The sequence below is a fragment of the Nyctereutes procyonoides genome, unplaced genomic scaffold (genome assembly GCF_905146905.1).
Source record: "Nyctereutes procyonoides isolate TBG_1078 unplaced genomic scaffold, NYPRO_anot_genome, whole genome shotgun sequence".
Lineage (NCBI taxonomy): Eukaryota > Metazoa > Chordata > Mammalia > Carnivora > Canidae > Nyctereutes > Nyctereutes procyonoides.
The window spans coordinates 16,996,784-17,015,620 of NW_026575052.1; positions in this window are offsets into that span (position 1 = coordinate 16,996,784).

Here is an 18,837-nt window from a genome sequence, read left to right on the forward strand (position 1 = left end):
TGGCAGCTGCCGCCGACACCGGATCCCGCCCGCCCGGGGCCAGGCGCGCCCACTTGGCCCCAGCTCCCGCCCGCGGGAGGAGGGAGCGGGGGGCGGGGGCGGGGGGTGGCCGATCGGCGTCTTCCAAACCGGCCCGCCCCGAGATCTTCCCGAACCTTCTCTCTGTCCACCCTTCCTTTCAGGGGGTCCTAGGTGCGGGGGGCGGGGGAGGAGGGTGGCTCTGCAGCCCCAGAAGAGCACGTCCCCTCCCCGGTCGGCGGGGGGATGGGGCAGGGCTTTGGGGTGGGGGAGTGAGGGGTCCCAGCCCCCGGACGCGCGCAGCTCGCGGGCGATCCCCACCCGCGCCGCGGAGGGGCGGGGAGGCCCGAGCGCCGGTCCCGCAGCTGTCCTGAGGGGCTGGGGGGAGGGATGCCGGCCGCACCCCGTACGTTTGGGGACAGTCGGGAGCCTGTTGCTGGGGTTACGGAAGGGCGGTTGGGAGGGGCTGAAGCTTCTAAGGTCGGGTCCGGATTTAACACCAGTGTCCACCCCCACGCTGCGAGGTTTCCTGGGGTGTCTCTGCTCGCTCCACCTGTCACCCCGACCCAGCCCTCCTTTGTCCACTCCCAGGCCTGCTCTCCCCCCAAGGCCTTAGCCCATTAGAGTCAGGGTCAAATTTCAACACTGGAGTCTTTCTCTCGAAGCCAGAAGCTGGCGGCCCCAACCCAGACCCGGCCTGGGGCATTCTCCCCTCTGAAGCCTTTTGTCCTTAACTTAACCCCTCGGTCTGGGAAGGTCTTTGACTCAATCGGCCAAGAATGCTCTGCGCTGTGAAGAGCGAGGGGCCCACTGTGTGTTGAATCCTTGAGGCCTTGATAGGGGGCGGGGTGGGGTAACGGTGTGGCTGTGTTGAGTGTGCGTGGGTTGTGTGTGGCGAGCAGCGTGCTGCTGCAGGCTGTGAACACCATGCGGTTGGGTGTGTGTGGAGGGGGAGAATGTGGGATTGTGTGCCGGTGCTCGAGTCTGTGAGGCCTGTAGGTCCATGTCTGTGTGTGGGCCTGTGATTGTGTGCTTGTATAATCTGAGGGGGCGGGGGGGGGGGGTAGAGAGTGGTTATTACAGGTGATGATGGGTGGTGGTGCACTGTGTGTGTTGTGTGGCGTGTAGAATTGTGTGCCTCTGAGACGGAAGTGGGTGCTCACAAGCCAAAGGGTGAGCGTCCCCTGGGCCTGGGGCCTGCAGCCGGGCTCATTAATCCGTGTGTTTGAGTGTGCCGCCTGCAGCTGTATATTTATATCTCTCTGTCTAATGCAAGGGGTTGGGAGATTAACACCCAGGGTAGCCACATACACCCTTGTAAGGCATGCACGAGAAAAAGCTGGGTTTTAAGGAGGCGGCTGGTCATTTCCTGACTTACCCCTAAAATATTCCAGGGGAGGATGTTGGCAGGATCTCAGCTGCTGGTCACTTGACAGCTGCTGCCAGTCAGAGGGTGGCTGAGGGAGCAAGGACAAGGCCAGCCCAAAGCCCTGTTTGCTGTGGGTGCTAGGCAACAGGTGGCAAAGGTGGCATTAAGAAGGGCTGTCCCAAAAAAAAAAAAAAAAGAAGGGCTGTCCCTGCCCCTCCAACTCCCCAGCCTGGGAGCTGGCCCTGGGCTGTCCCCCCCCCCCCAGACCGAAAATTCCTCACCCCCTGGGACCTCCCCTAAGGCTCTCTTTGGGCTGCAAACTCTGGATCTCCCAGGGTCTCAGAGGCACTTCCACCTCCATACCTTACTTTTGCTGTTCCGTCTCTGCCTCGAACACCCTTTGTAGCCCTTCACATCCCTGTTTCTACTCTTTTTTTTTTTTTTTTAAGATTTTATTTAGGGATCCCTGGGTGGTGCAGAGGTTTAGCGCCTGCCTTTGGCCCAGGGCATGATCCCAGAGTCCCGGGATCGAGTCCCACGTCGGGCTCCTTGCATGGAGCCTGCTTCTCCCTCTGCCTGTGTCTCTGATTCTCTCTCTCTGTCTGTCTCTCATGAATAAATAAATAAATAAAATCTTTAAAAAAAAGATTTTATTTACTCATAAGAGACACAGAGATAGAGAGGCAGAGACATAGGCAAAGGGAGAAGCAGGCTCCATGCAGGGAGCCCGACGTGGGACTCCATCCAGGGACTCCGGGATCACGCCCTGGGCCAAAAGCAGATGCTTAAATGCCAAGCCACCCAGGCGTCCCCCTGTTTCTACTGTTTCTGGGTCTCAGCCTACGTGTCATCTCCTCAGAGATTATGTCCCTGCCCCTGGCATAAACAGCTATCCATTTACTATTTTTGGTCCAGCACTTATCACAACCCACAATAATATTGTTTGCTTTCTATTCCCTCCTGTTCTGCTTTCCCCACTAGAATGGAAGCCCCATGAGAGTAGGGACTTTGCATGTCTTGTTGACCTCTGTGTCCCCAGGGTCCAGCATGGGGCCTGGCACATAATAGGATCTCAAATACATAAGTAAAGATTGTTGGATCGGGCAGCCCTGGTGGCTCAGCGGTTTAGCGCCACCTTCAGCCCAGGGCATGATCCTGGAGACCCAGAATAGAGTCCCATGTTGGGCTCCCTGGGACTCCAAGTAGTTGGAGCCTACTTCTCCTTCTGCCTGTGTCTCTGCCTCTCTCTCTCTGTGTCTCTCATGAATAAATAAATAAAATCTTTAAAAAAAAAAAAAGATTGTTGGATGAAGGAAAGAAAGAAGAACGGTCCCATCTAGGCCAATTCAGACATTTGATGCCTGCTACGTGCCAGGCCTATGCTGCTCACCACCAAGGAGCCTGGGTGTACTCAGGGAAACAGTCACATGTGCTCAGATTGTGTATAGCAAGACAGAACAAGGTATGTGAGGACACGGGACTCAGGTTGGCAGACAGTGGCACTCAGCCTGTGCTAGGCCCTGTATCAGAGCATTTGGCCCTATTGGGTCAAGGCCCCTGCCTGCAAAGATCTCACAATGTAGAGGATGGAAGCACTCTTGTCTAGGGAGACAAACCCATGCAGAGAATAGTGTTAAGTCAGGGAGATGAGTGATGTGGCAGGCAGTGAGAACCGGGGAGGTCAGGGGTGGGAGGGATGAACTCCAGGACTGGGACAACCTCACAGACAGAGCAACCTGGGTCTGGAAGGAGAGAGGGTGCCTGTGTCCGGTACAAGAAAAGCATAGCTACTCTGTCTCTCGGCCTCTCCACAAAGCCAAGTCCAGGAAGAAGGCCTTGGGCTGGCTGCTCTTTGCCTGACCTCCACCCTCCATGCTTCTCTACTTGGCTGCAGGTCCTGAGGCTGACTCGTTCTCGCTGTCTCACCTTATAGTTTCAGAAGAGGTTGGCCAATAGGAGACATTACAGGAGATCAGTGCAAAGGAGGATAGTTAGGCTGAGATATTTCTACTACCCACCTCCCCCTGTGATTTTGGCAGTTACTGTGTTCCTCCACCAAAAGCCACACAACTCTTGTGGGGCAGGCTGCACCCACAGATACCACTCTCACCAGGTTCATTAACAAAGTTTCCTCCCCTTGCCCTTCAGATCCCCGGGGACAATTCCACCCCAGTGCTGTGAGCCCCAAGATGTTTCACCATTCCTGCCCACACCTCTGCGAATAGTTCCTTCATTAATCCCTCTTCTGGCTGATGGTTTGTGTTCACTTTTTCCTGCTGAAACCCCTAAGGTAAGAACTAAACCAAGGTGGGCGCCTGAGTGGCTCAGTCTGTTAAGCATGTGCCTTCAGCTCCCAGGGTTCTGGGATCCAGCCTCACCTTGTCAGGCTCTCTGCTCAGTGGAGAGTCTGCTTCTCCCTCTCCCTCTGCCCCTCCTCTCTGCTCATGCGCTCTCTCTCTCTCTCTCTCAAATAAGTAAATAAATAAAATCTAAAAAAACAAACAAAAAAAAATAAACCAAGAAAAGGTGAGCCCTCAGTAGAGAATTCAAGAAGACCCTCTTTTTTTTTTTTTAAAGATTTTTATTTATTTTTTCATTAGAGACAGAGGCAGAGACACAGGCCGAGGGAGAAGCAGACTCCATGCAGGGATCCCAATGTGGGACTCGATCCTTGAACCTGGGGATCACACCCTGAGCCGAAGGCAGCCGCTCAACTGCTGAGCCTGTCAGGCTTCCCAGGAAGACCTTCTTTCTAAATTGCCACAAAATTGGAATCAGAAAAGTTGTAAGCTGATCAAATCCCATCCTAGGTGAGCAGTGACCTCCTGGCCACCACTCTGGGCAGGAGCCCAATCCAAGAGGTTCCTCTCAGCTCATTTTACCCAGGCTTATGCCTACAGTTGCCCTGGCCAAGACAGTGGGCAGGGAGGGTGCCAGTAGGGGAGGGATGGGCGGGGGCGGTGATGACTGGCAGAGGGAGGAGCTTGGGAGTGGAGAGGCACAGGGAGTGGAGCCTTAGGAGCAGCCTCTGTCATATTCCAGAGCATGCCCTATAGGACCTTGGGACGCCAACCTCCCTGAACCTCAGTTCTCTGTCTGTGAAATGGGCAATTAATACCCTCGTCACAGGGTTGTTGTATAAAGCAATCAAATGTGAGGTTCAGCACATGAGCGAGTGGAGTGAACTTGCTCCAAAAGCTGAGCATAGCGCATTCCTCATTATTACTGGTGCAGGTAGAGGCCATTCTGCTGAGTTTCTGTGTGCCAAGAGCACCCATCTAGAGGTGGGAGGAGGATAGGAAGAGCTCGCCCTGCTTCAAGGGAGCCAGGGCACAAATCCAAGCCTAAACCCTGCCTCTGCAATTCATCACCTTAGGAAAGGCACTCCACCTCACTAGTTGTTTTTTTCTCTGTAAAATCAGATAACACTTTTAACCTCATAGGTTTGCTGTGAGGATGAACTGAGAGAACACGAAAAGCACTGTCGAGTACCTGATGCGTTCTAAGTGCCCAAGAAACAATAACTATTATTTTAAAAACTTTTCTCCCTCTTACTCTCCCCAAAACTGAAACCAGGGCTGACTTACTGCAGTATCTTCCTTCCTTCCTTCTTTCCTTCCTTCCCTCCTACCGTCATGTCTTTATTCATTCATTCATTCATTCATTCATTTCAACATTTAAAAAAATATTTTATTTACTTAGAGAGAGAAAGAGAGCATGCATGGGGAGGGGCAGAGGAAGAAGGAAAGAGAGAAACCCAAACAGACTCCACACTGAGCATGGAGCTGATGAGGGGCTCGACCTCACGACCCAGAGATCATGACCTGAGCTGAAATCAAGAGTCAGTCGCTTAACCAACTGAACCACCTAGGCACCCTGTTTCAACATTTATTAAGCCAGACAATGTGCTAGATCCCAAGAACACAGACTAGGAAGTCGTTAAAGCAAAAACGGTATCATATTTCTTTCTTGTTTTACCTCTAGTCCCTAGATTTTCAATAAAGGCCAAATTAGTAAATTGTATCATTTTCTTGAGCACCCACTACATGCTAGTGCCTAGTAGTCCATTTTATCTCCATTATTGCAATGGATCCTCAGAACGACAGCCCCCAAACAGAAGGACTGTAATAAAGCTCATTGACTAATGGTAAGACTGAGGCTCAGATTGATTAGCACTTAGTTGACTAAAATCACACAGGCAAGAAATGGTGGCACTCCAATTCACTATACTGCCTTGGCTAATGATTGAATCATTTTAATCATCATGGTTGTCACTATGCATGACTTCCTCAGGCTTATTTTATAGTCTAGTGAGTGTTCGGTGGCCTTTTCCTCCTCAGACTTACCCACGAGGGGCCCTGGCAAAGCTCAGACTTGGGTTCGAATCCAGTTCTGCAAGGCTGGGCTTTATTTAACGTATCTGAACCTCCGCTTCCACTGCTGGGAACTGAGGTTGGGTGGGTGTTCCACGAGAACATGCGGAGGGAAGGCCCAGCACCTTGCTCCATAAATGTTCTCTTTATTTCCTCCTCCCTCCCTGCCCGCTGTGGCCACTGTCTGGGGGTCTTTGGCCTGAAGCTGTCCTGACCTACCGCAGAGGACCCCACACTCGGCGGTCGGGCTCTCGCGGCGATTCCGACCGCTGCCTCCAGGGGGCGCCACCACACCGACCCCCGCATCTCGGGGGTGGCTGTTCCCACCGCTGCCGCGCGGGGCCGCCTGGGCCCGGAGTTTTGCGGGAGGAGGGCGCCAGGGCGGCAGGGAGGTCTGAACCCCAGCTGGACCAGAGATGTCTTCGGCATCACAGTCATAATTAATAATAAACAATAATAATAGTAATAGCAGGGGATCCACGGGGAACCGGGGGTGACCGAGACAAGAGGCGTATTCGCTCGCTGGAGGCTGTGGGACTCGAGGGAAGGAGCCAGGCTTAAACTCAGACCTGGTTCCAATCTAGTCCTACGACCCTGGCCCTCTCTGAATGTGCTTCCTCAGCTTTAAAAGGGAAAGTATGATAATATCGTTCTTGAGGGCAGCCCAGGTGGCTCAGCGGTTTAGCGCCGCCTTCAGCCCAGGGCGTGATCCTGGAGACCCAGGGTCCAGTCCCACGTCAGGCTCCCTGCATGGAGTCTGCTTCTCCCTGAGTCTCTGTGTGTCTCTCTCTCTCTCCGCGTGTGTGTGTGTGTCAGAAATAGATAAAATTTTAAAAAACATCGTTCTTGGGAGAAAGAAGTGAGCTTCTGGAATGCTCAGTGAGAGCAACTTGGGAAAGTGCATTTATTGCAATCCTTACCTCTCCCTTGTAAGAGAACTATTGTCAGATCCACCTGGGGCTTTCCCCAGACTCCCGGGCCTACCTGTCACGCTCTCTCTCCCCCCACCAGCACAGCCCAGAGACTGGTCCAGGAGCTCATCCCTAAACTGACCACTCAGTACTACTCTTCTCCCTGGAGTTGCCCCTTCACCTTCAGAACTGTAGGCTTCTCTGGACACTGTCCCATCCATCCCCAGGGGCAGGCCCTGGCCAGAAAACCTCCCCTGGCTATCCCACTACACTCCACCCCAACCCTCACCTTGAAGCTATGACCCCCATGCAGTCACCTCATCCAAAAAACCTTTCCTGCACTCTCTATCCCCAGGTCAGCAGCCTTCTCATATGCTATTCCCTCTACCTGCACACCCTTTCCCCAGCCCAAAAGCCTGCTATTCAGGGCCCAGCTTAAATAGCCTATCTTCCAGAAAGTCCCCCTCCCTTCTCTTCCTGCTGCCCCCTGGACTTCCTTTAACCAGGTCACAGCATAGAGGAATTGTTTAAGTGCATCTAGCCCCAGTACATAGGGATGCCCTGGAAGCCACAGCAGCCACACCTGTGGAGGGCTCCGCGGTGTCACAGAACTGAGCCTGGGGACCTGAACAAAGTGCACACTCCATAAATGCATGTCCTGTGAATGAGTGATCCACCCAGCTGGGTCTGCTCACTGAGCCTCCTCCTCGGCAGCCACAGCTCCCAGGCATATGCACACAGAAACAGAAGCACATACTCAGAGGCAACAGTCAGAGTCACATGCACACACAGTCGCAAGGAGTCCTATGCAGAAAGCTGAATTCATCCATTGCTCATTTCTGCGTCTCTGTGTTTATGCACCTTTGTGTCATTCGCTCCTTTCTTTTGTGACTTGAGGGGCCTGAGAACAGTGCTGTGTCTCCTTATCAGCCCGGTAGCCCCTTAAGAGAGGGCAAACTGCTCCCTTCAGACCAGGAATCCCAAGGGAAGTCTTATAGCTCCTCAACTGGTTTGGGGGGTTAGGCCAGGAAGTCTCTTCCCCACCAGCCTTAGAGCTTTAGAAATAGTCTGTCTCCCACATCAGACTCAGAATCCTTGGGGACAAGGCCCTTATCTCTCCCCACTAACTAGCATTGAGGACCCAAGGTCAGAATGGATCTGACTATGCTGGGTATTCCAGGAGCAGACCTGAGCTTGATCTCCCCTATCAGACTGGTGACTCCTTGGAGGCAGCAGGATCAGACCGGCTCCAGCAGGGGGTGAGCTGGCTTGGGCCAGTTTGTCCTGGCAACTCATTCATATGTCTTCCATTCATTCCCAAACCTGTCTGAGTCCCTGGCCCTGGCTCTGCAGTATGGAACCTCTATTATGTTCCTTAGTTCCCTCGCCAGTCCAATCTGGGGGACCTGAGGCTCAGGCAGCAAGTGACTTGCTATGAGTCACATGGCTGGGAAGTAGCAAAGCCAGGCCTCACCCTGCACAGACCACCTTCCAACCAGGTTTGAGGAACACTGGGGAGATCAGTCTGACAGGGAGCAATGACTGCGTGGGGGGTGCATGTGGCTGTTGGAGGCAAGGACTGCCAGAGGATGGGGGTGCCTGCTGGGCAGACTGGGAACACTGAGGAGGGCAGGCTGGACAAGCAGCCAGCCAGGGCAGGCAGAAGGAAGGCCTGGAGCCCAATCTTTCCTGTCCCAGTTCCCAGCACGAGCATCCTCTGGCACTGGAGTCCTGAGTTCAAGTCCCATTCACCCTCGGACCCCTCTGTGGGCCTCACTTTCCCCATCTGAGTACAAGGGCAGAGACCTGATGAGGTCAGCGCTTGGGATTCCCACTTCTTTAAGCCGTTCTTGGCAAGGGTGCAGCCAGCAGCAGGTGAGCGAGTTGCCACATCAGCAGGGCAAACCCCGCCCCCTTCTCCCCACCCAGCTCTGGAGGGAGGCCCCAGAGGCCCCAGAGGACAGTGGGAAGTGGGTGGGGAGAGAGGGCTGAGCCTTGTTGGCTGCAGATTGGGGGAATGGCCGCAGGGGTGGGTGAGGGAGGCGGTGTGTGAGTATACCTGGCTGTACTAGCCTGTGTGTATCTGTGACATGTCTGGATGTCCCGGACTATACAGGAGTGTGTACACAATAAATGGGTGTCTTTGTGAGGATGTACTCAAGCTGGTGTATAAGAGTGTGTGAATGTTTCAGAGCACATCTTTGTGTCCGTCCGTGTGTCTGTGTGGGTGGCCCTGGATGAGCAGGAGGGCGTCCGATTGTGTCTGAGTATGCTCCTCTGGGTATCTACGTGAATGCACTTGAGAGTACAAGGGAGTGCATCTGTGCATTTGCCCTTTTGTCTGTGGATGTTGTGTACAGGATTGAGTGTGAATACATCTGAATGCGTGCCTTTGTGTGTGGATGCACTTGAGTGTAAAATGCATGTAGATGCATTTGCCAACGTCTCTGAGTATGTCTTTGTGTCTATGGGTGACCGTGTGGATGTTCCTGAGTGTACAGGAGTGTGTGAACATGTCTGTGTGTTTTCCAGAGTGCCTTTGTGTGACCATGTGGACAAGTGTGTGTGTGACTATGTGTCGCTGGCAGGGTCCTCTCAGAAGAGGTGTAAGCCTTTGAGAATCCACCTCTAGCAGACCCCTCCAGCTGACCACAGGCCCCTGGAGGCATAAGGCCTGCCCCAGGCCTCAGAACAGCCCAGCCCCTGCCCCCCACCCCCACTTCCTGGTGACTCACCTCCCTGCTGTCTCTGTCCCCTCCAGCCTCCTGCCTTCAAGGGCAGTCCCCCTTGCTTAGTTTATCCTTCACCCACCCACAGGGAATCTGAGTCCTTTCTTCCAGTCAGCCTGCTGGGACCCAAGAAGGGGGACCCAACACTAGTGATGCATGTTCTGTTGAACCCTCACCTGACAGATGAAAACAGGCTCAAAGCACCGCGGTGACCCACTGAGATCATGCTGTGAGTACAGGTGTTTAATCCCATGACTCCAAAAGCTGAGGGTAGAAGCCCTGGCCTCCTTCAACCCCACAGGTGGTCCCAGCCCAGGCCCTGAACCTGAGAAGGAGAAAGAGAACTGACATTCAGGGAACCCTCCAGCCACATGCTTGGCCTTTCCCGTGCTGTCATTTTTAAGGTGTTTTTTAAAATTAGTTTATTTTAGAGAAAGAGAAAGAATGGGGTAGGGGACAGAGGAAGAGGTAGAGAGAATCTTAAGCAGACTCTGCGCTGAGCATGGAGCCTAACATGGGGCTTGATCTTACAACCCTGAGATTACCACTTGAGCTAAGATCAAGAGTCAGATGCTGGGCAGCCCCGGTGGCTCAGCGGTTTAGCGCCTGCCTTCAGCCTGGGGTGTGATCCTAGAGTCCCGGGATCGAGTCCCACGTCGGGCTCCCTGCGTGGAGCCTGCTTCTCCCTCTGCCTGTGTCTCTGCCTCTCTCTCTCTCTCTGTGTGTCTCTAATGAATAAATAAATAAAATCTTTAAAAAAAAAAGAGTCAGATGCTTAACTCACTGCCCCACCCAGGCACCCATCATGCTGTCATTTTGTTCACTCCTGTCTTGCTCAGAGAGGTGAGGCAGCTCGTCCAGTGTCACACAGTCAGGAAGCAGCTGAGGCAGGATTTGAACCCAGGCCTCTCTAGCTTCAGATGCATGTTACTAGGGGCAGGGTTGGAGTCGGGGGTGACTGGCCACTAGTCCTCAAAAGAAAGGTATAAAGATGAAAAGGTATGGGTAAAAATGAGGAAAGGCGGCTCGAGATAGTTTCCATGCAGCATCACGCCAAGAGCTGAGGTGACACAGTCTCATGTGAGTGCCAACGACAGCCTGATAGGACTTCCTGTTCTAACCAGAGTCCGGTTCCCTGCCTGGGGCCCCTTCCCCTGGATTCAGGCACTGGGTGGATTGAAAATGTGACTAAGTGGGCCCAGGCTTAGGCAGCCTCCCTACCGGCTGGTCACAAGTGTTTGGAATTCCACAATGACACTGACCTTTGTCCCTCAGAGGCTCTTCTTTTATTTTTTTATTTTTTTCTTCTTTCACTGTTTATTTTTTAAGACTTTATTTATTTATTTTTATTCACGAGAGACACACAGAGAGAGGCAGAGACATAGGCAGAGGGAGAAGCAGGTTCCCTGCAGAGAGCCCGATATGGGACTCGATCCCAGGACCCTGGGATCATGGCCTGAGCCGAAGGCAGATGCTCAACCACTGAGCCACCCAGGTACCCCTTATTTTATTATTATTTTTTAAAGATTTTATTTATTTATTCAACAAAGAGAGAGACCACAAGCAGGGGAGCAGAAGAGGGAGAGGGAGAAGCAAACTCCCTGATGAGCGGGGAGCCTGATGTGGAACTGGATCCCAGGACCCCGGGATCACAACCTGAGCTGAAGGCAGATGCTTAACTGACCGTTTAACTGACCAAGCCACCCAGGCGCCCCTCAGAGGCTCCTCTTTTAGATCAAAACCCCACCCAGGCTCCTGGGGAGGTGACTTGAGCCCCCAACTCCGCCTAAAGGAGTCTGGTTGGAGCCAGGGGTCCCAGCTGGATGGGATGCCCTTCTGGAGTAGGGAGGGCAGCAGGGAAAATCAGATGGAGGGCCAGAGGGAGCATGAAGGGTGGACCCCAGGGGGAGGCTGGAGCGGCCTCTTGTCATCCACCATCTCATGTCATTCTTGCAGCAGCCTCTGGGGCCAAGGGCATCACTCCCATTTCTGATTAGCAGCTCTGAAAGGCAGATATGTGCTAAGAGCAGGACTTGAATCTCATCTCTGGACTCGAGTCCAGGCCTCTTGCTACCATATGTGGCTCCCTCTGGATCCCAGGGCTGGCTTGGCTGGGAGGAGGCCAGAGAGGCAGGGATGCGAGAGACAGTGTTCCTTTGGCTCTTCTGGATGACAAGCGCCACAGAAATGCTTATGCAAGAGCTCAAGGAGACTGGACTTCTGGTGAGTCTACATGGGGAAGTGAGGAAGGCAGGGACGGTGCCCCACTTCTCCGCGCCTCACAGCACCCCCTGGGTGGTCAGGAAGCAGAACACTCATATTGACCTGGACTTCTGGTCTTTGCCTTGGTTGCAGGTGCCCGACGCTGTGGCTGTGCAGTGGGGCCTCGGAATCCTGCATCCTTGTCCAGGGCACTTCAGGGTCATCTTTACCTCCAAAATCAATCAACCTTCCAGCTTCTAGGCCTGTGGGCTTGGGTCTCTCTCACATGCGTCTGTTCCTCTGTGTCCTGGAGATGTCTAGAACCCCTGGTGGTCAGCCCTGCCATTCCAGACTCAGGGGTGTGAGCACACAGCCTCTCTCTGCCTGCAGGTCTGACACTACCCCTGACCCTGGAACTCAAAGCCTGTCTCCTTTGCTCCTTGCTGCCTGGGTGTCCTTCTGTTTCCGGCCTCCATGGGTGGCCCTGCCTAACCCTGTCCTGGCCTGAGGGGTCGGGTGGGGAATGGGAAGGGTGTGCACAGTGCTGCTCTTGTTCAGGGGATCAGGGAGGGACCAGTGCCCGCTCTGTGTTCCAGCCCCTGGCTTGGTCTTGGCAAGCCGGAGGGTGAGCTGCCGCTCTACCTGCAGCATCATCTCAACATCCGTCCTGCCGGCAGAGCAGGCCCGGAGCCACTATGGAATCTGACCAAGAAGGCCCTTAGCTGGGCTCTCATTTCAGGCTATTACTGATCCCTCTGCCTCTAGCTGCTCCGCCTCATGACCTGTGCCACATGATGAAGACAGGATGTGGGTGGTATGGCTATGTCCAGAGACACAGTGGACGCAATACTGGTCCCAGGGCTGCAGTTTCAAGTGTCCCATCTGGGAACTGGAGGTTTGCAAACAAGGTTTAGATTCGGGAGATAGGAAATCAGCCAGAGGGTGGGGCCCAGTGAGGAGGTGGGGCCCAGTGAGGGGGATAGAGGCTCAGTGGGGGGGATGGGGCTCAGTGAGGGGCGTGGGGGCCAAGTGAGGGGGGTGGGGTCCCAGTGAGGGAGATGGGGGCTCAGTGAGGGGGATGGGGGCTCAGTGAGGAGATGGGGCTCAGTGAGGGGGGTGGGGGCCCAGTGAGGGGGATGGGGACCCAGTGAGGGGGATGGGGACCCAGTGAGGGGGATCGGGGCCCAGTGAAAAGATGGGGGCTCAGGGGATGGGGGCCCAATGAGAGGGTAGAATTCAGAGAGGGGATGGGGGTCAGTGAGGGGGTTGGGCTCAGTGAAGAGATAGGGGTTCAGTGAGAGGACAGAGGTTCAGTGAGGACTTGAAGTAAAAGAAATGAGTAGATAAGGCTCTGGGGACATTAACTCAATGATCCCTTCCTAACTGAGCTTAGATACCTGAGCCTACCCTGGGGTCTACAATCAGCATGACTGTTAGGGACATGGCTGGGCACCTTGGTGTCAGGCACTCCTAACAGTTGGAGGGAAACTGAGACTGTGTCTGCTGGGGAAGGACTCAGACAGACAACACTGCAGTTCTGAGCAGTGAGGACTCTAGGAGCTAGGAAGCTAGGTCTGGCTTGGTGCCATGGAGGTCAAGGGAGACTTTCCTGGGAGCTCCCTCCTACCTCTGGGGTCTTGTAGGCTGCACGCAACCTCCAGCAAGGCATTTGGAATCCTGGGATGGCCCTACTCAGGGATCTGGAGGAGTGCCCCTCTTTACCCCTCAGGTTACAGCCCTTGGCAAGTTTCCAGAATGGAGGGAGAGAAAGGATGGGCATTGGAAAGATAACAGGGCAGATTCCTAAGACCTCTCTTGGGTAAATTCTCACCTTTCCTCCCCTTCCCCAACGTGCTCCTCATCGCGGAGTCCTCATCTCTTTTACAGAGGCCCCCTTGCCCTTGATTGAGTCCATCTCTCTCCCTAGAGAGTCCCTAGCTCTTTCTGGATCTGTGTTCCCTGACTGAGCTCAGATTCCCCCTCACATAGCTGTCATACCAGAACTAAAGCCAGTTTTAAATCTTTTACTTGAGTGTTTTAGGCACTGTCCTTTCTCACTAGCAAGGAGGGCTGGATTGACCCTGGGCCCATTCACTCAGGCCCTATTGTCTAAAAAACTGAAGGGGGGAGCCCTGGTGGCTCAGTGGTTTAGTTCTGCCTTCAGCCCAGGCCCTGATCCTGGGATGGAGTCCCCTACTGGGCTCGCTTCTCCTTCTGCCTGTGTCTCTGCCTCTCTCTCATTTCTCTATGTCTCTCATGAATAAATAAATTTTTAAAAAATCTAAAAAAAAAAAAAAAAAAACCCACAAACCTGAAGGGGCTGCTAATGGTAATGCCCTCATTTGTGTAGCATCATTTAATATTCAAATATCTGAGCCTGGGCTGGTGAGGAATGGCTGCTGGTATGCATACTATTTGCATGCTTCCCTTTTAGTGAGGAAAAACTCAAACTCTCCTCCCCCTCCAGCTCCCCTGTTTGGAGTCTGACTTGAGGAGAGTCCCAGTTGGGCCCTACAGAGAAGGTACAACAATGCAGAATGTTAAATAGGAGTTGTTTGTGTACTAGACCGCAGATGTTTGCTAAGGCCAGGCCCAAGGTGGGAGAAGACGCAAGGATTCTCTCCCCATTTGCCAGAGGAAGCCAGGTTCTAGAACAGGGAGTAGAATGAGAAGAGGAGATGTTCTTATGATGCTAAAAATTGAAGTGATTCTTAGGGGTTTCTTAGACCTTACACAGTGGCTTCACAGGATCTACAACTACCAGCCCTTCTGCATCTATGCCAGGCATGATTAGTTAAGCATGGCACTCTGAGCCCAGAGCCACTTCATTTGAGGCAGCAGTTAGCATGTGCAATTATATTTGTCTTTCCTGAGGAGTTCAACCCTTCCTTTCCAAACAGGGAGACTGAGGCCCAGAGAGGATACAGGAAATGTAGGTTATATCCACCTTCACACTACCTGCTCATCCTGGAAGCACATGGGTTAATCCTCTGGAGGGTGAGGGAGGGCGGTTCTATTCTGTGTAAGAAAATCATCACAAGGGGTACCTGGGTGGCTCAGTGGTTGAGCATCTGCCTTTGGCTCAGGTCACAATCCTGGAGTCCTGGGCTAGAGTTCCACATCAGGCTCCCCACAGGGAGCCTGTTTTTCTGTCTGCCTGTGTGTCTGCCTTTCTCTCTGTGTGTCTCTCATGAATAATAAATTAAATCTTTTTTTAAAAAGAAAGCAAATCATCACAAAAAAGTCCTTCTGGGTGGAATTACAGGTGATTTTTATAGATGACTTTGTGTTTTTCTACATTTCCCAAATTCACTTTGAGCATGAATTCATTTTGTAATCAGAAATCTCTCAATAGGGACGCCTGGGTGGCTCAGTGGTTTAGTGCCTGCCTTTGGCCCAGGGTGTGATCCTGAAGTCCTGGGATTGAGTCCCACATCAGGCTCCCTGCATGGAGCCTGCTTCTGCCTCTGTCTTTCTCTCTCTCTGTCTCTCATGAATAAATAAAATCTTTTTTTTTAAAAAAGAAATCTCTCAATAGCAATACTAGCTTTTTTGGGGGTAAACACTATGTGGTACTTGCTTTAGGCATTATCTAAATCTCAACCCTGACATGAGGCACCAGGCTGGCTCAGTCAGTGGAGCATGTGACTCGTGATCTCAGGGTTGTGAGTTCAAGCTTCACATGGGGTGCAGAGATTACTTACAAATAAAATCTTTAAAATAAATAAATAAAAAATCTTGACAACCACCCTGGGAGGGAGGTAACATTATTGTTGTTATTCCCAATTTAAAGAAGAAGACAAGACTTAGGGAAGTCCAAAAATGTGCCCCAAGATCACATAGTGAGCGGCACAGCTCTGACTCTAGCCACATTAAATACAATTAAATAAATTAAAAGTCAATATCAGCGATGATCTGGGTCTATGGAAGAATGCTGGTTTGCATGCTCTTCTGAATAATAGAAGTGGAAAGCCCATTTGGGAGAGGGAAGTGACTTGCCCAAGGTCACACTGGATGTGCCTGAAGAAACGACCTGTGCCCCAAAGAAAGCTTCTGAGTAGCCTAGGACAAGAGCAGAGGTCTGGCATGGTCCTCTCGCCTCTCCTCGGGACCTGGACACCTTTATGCTCAGGACAGTGGGAACACTATGCCCCAGCAGAGTGCAGAATGGCAGGACACCTCCTGCTAAGGCTCCTGCTATTCCTCTTAGCACAGTGGAGTGAAGAGACAATGAAAGACACTGAGGAATGAGAGGGATGGCTCAGAGCTGAGCCAACAACAGCAAAGCCAGAGCAGGGTGTGGGTGAGAAAGGAGGGTCTTCCCTCCACTGGGAAGAGACCATTTATTTATTTTTAAGGGTTCTGGATTTTTTATTTAAATTTTGTTTTGGTAATCTCTACACTCAACCTGGGGCTTGAATTTACAATCCCGAGATGAGTCACACGCTCCTCTGAGCCAGCCAGGCGCCCCTGGGAAGGGGCCGTTTTAGCAGAAGCATGGGCCAAGTGCCTTCCCGCACTTAGCTTTGCAGTGATCACCCACTGGTATGCCAGGGCCCCTTGGCACTGTCTCCAGACACCACCAACTTCTGTGTGACCAGAGCATGGGATGAGGACACCAATAGACCAGCTCTCCATATCTGTGTGGCCTTGGCCAAGCCATTTTGTGTCTGAGTTTTCTCACCTGTGAAATAGAGGTGATAAACCCTACGTTTCAGGGCTGTTCTGAGCATAAAAGGTGGCCACAGAAGCAAAGGAGCCCCACTGGAGTGGGTGAAGCAGCCTGCCAAATTCTGGTCGTTAATAAAGCCTGCCCCTCCCAGCGGGCAGTGTCAGGACTGCCCAGGGAGCTTGTGGGGGAGGAGCCTCTTCCTTCCTACCCCTTCCAGCTGGGTATCAAGATCTGAGACCAGATGTGTGGCTGAGTGACTCAGCCCTTTCCTGCCTGGAAACTCCTCCCTGCCTGCCTCACCAGGCTGGGCCAGGGAGGGTGAGACAGCACATTAGAGGTGGGGGTGGCTGGTCCTGAACAAACTCAGGGGAGCAGTGGGGGGCAGAGTGGGGGAGGGAGAGGGAAGGAGGAATGAGGATAACATGGCTTGGCCTGCAAGATGGGATGGAGGAGGAGGGAAAATGTCGGGACAGTCCTGGAAGAGATTGAGAGTGTCCTTGAGTTGAGTGGCTGGCTCAGCCTGAAATGCTCACCCCCTCCTCCTCCCAGCTGCTCGCATCCTTTCCCCAATATTTCAAAGCCAGCCCCAACCCCTTAGCCCTGCCCTCTTAAGTCCACATACCCTTAGGGTGCTCCCTTCTTTCCCGTTCTCTCTTCCTCCTCTCAGCCAACCACCTCCACTTCCTCACCTGCCACTCAGCAGGCCCCTTTACTGACTCCTCGCTGCACATAGAAGCAGCAATCTGGATGGTTGACTCTTGGTTGCAAAATCTTACACCCAACCCAGCTTGATCCCTCAGGGACAATAGGCCCTGCTGACCCAGGCCCTGCTTGGAGCTCTTTTCTTGTCCTGAAACACCACCCTGCTGGTTTCCCTTCTATCTCTTGGACACTCCCCTCTCTCATCTGGGCTTCCTACTCCCAACCTTGTAAATGTATGTGTCTTATAAGATCAGTCCTTTCTAGTCTACTGTATGGAAAAGGGATAAAGTGCATGGACTTTGGTATTATATGGACCTGGATTCAACTCCTGGCTCTGCCCTTTACTAGCAGTGTAATTTTGGAAAAATTAATTTAATTCTCTGAGTTTCAGGGATGCCTGGGTGGTTCAGCGGTTGCACATCTGTCTTCAGCTCAGGGCGTGATCCCAGAGTCCAGGGATGAATGGAGTCTCACATTGGGCTCCCTGTGGGGTGTGGGCGTCTCCTTCTGTGTCTTTGCCTTTCTCTGTGAACAAATAAATAAATAAAATCTTTAAAAAAAATTCTCTGAGTTTTAACTTTCTCTTCCACCAAATGGATTAGTATTACCTACGTCTTCGGGATGAAATGGGATAATGCCAATGATGCATTATCTGGCAAACGGCAGGTATCAGTTACTAGTTGGGTTTTTTTAAGTTGTATTTATCTAAGTAATCTCCACACCCAACATGGGGCTCGAACGCATGACCCTGAGATCAAGCGTTGCATGTTCCACCCCAGGTGCCCCCTCAGTTACTGTTAATATCCTTTCTCCCTGGATACCAGTTTACCTCCCCACTCCACTCCCAACTCCTACCTACTAAGCACATCCACCTGCATGTCCTAGTGGCACCTGACCTGCAAATGGTCAAAAGCAAAGTTTCATCCCTTCATTTTCCTCCCTACACACTAGGTTTTCCTCTTGATGCTCCTATTTCTGTTAATGCTCTACCATTCAATGTCATTCCATTCACTTAGCAAGTGCTTACTGAGACAGCAAAGCAAGGTGCAGCAAAAAGACTTGAAGAAAAATCATTGTTTTTGCCCTTAAGGAGCTCACAGTCTGGTGAGGGAGACAGACAAGCAATTAACTATAATGAGATAATTGCTCTATTAGAGGTTTGCATGAAGGAAGCCAATCCAGGAAGCCTTCCTAGAGAAGGTAGCATTTGAATTGGCACTTGTTGGCTGAATAGGAGCTTGCTAAGGTGGACAAATTAGGAAGAGCCAGGAATCATTTCTGGGCAAGGGTGTGGCCATGTGGGTATGAGAGGGCAGGTCCTCAGAGCCAGAAGTTCCCATTTGTGATTGAGAGCTCCCTTGGGGCAGCACAGGGTCTGCTGGAAGGTGGCGGAAGTGGAGGAGACTGGGAGACCCAGCAGGAGGATAAGGGTTCAAAAGTTGCCATACACAGGCTGTGCAACCTTGGGAAAATCACCTGACCTCACTGAGCCTCCATCCCTCATCTGTCAAATGGAGACAATTATAGGCACCCAGGGGGATGCTGGGGAGGGCAGAGTGAGCTAATGGAAGGGAAAGTGCTGCACAGATGCAAGCTGTTGTTATTGTAGAAAATCTGCCAGGCAGTTTTCCAGCCACAGCCCCACCTCAAAAATGGCCTCCTTGAGTCTACTCTGAGCTGGGCCCACATCCTCCCTGCTGGGGGTGGGGGGCCAGGAACATATGTATACACCTGACTCTGGATCCTGGCTCATAGGATGTGTGATCTGGGACCAGCATCTTCCCCCTCTGAGCCTTGGCTCTCCAGCTGCAAAAATCAGGCTGAGAACCCAAGGTGCAGGGCTGTTGGGAGAATTCTGTGC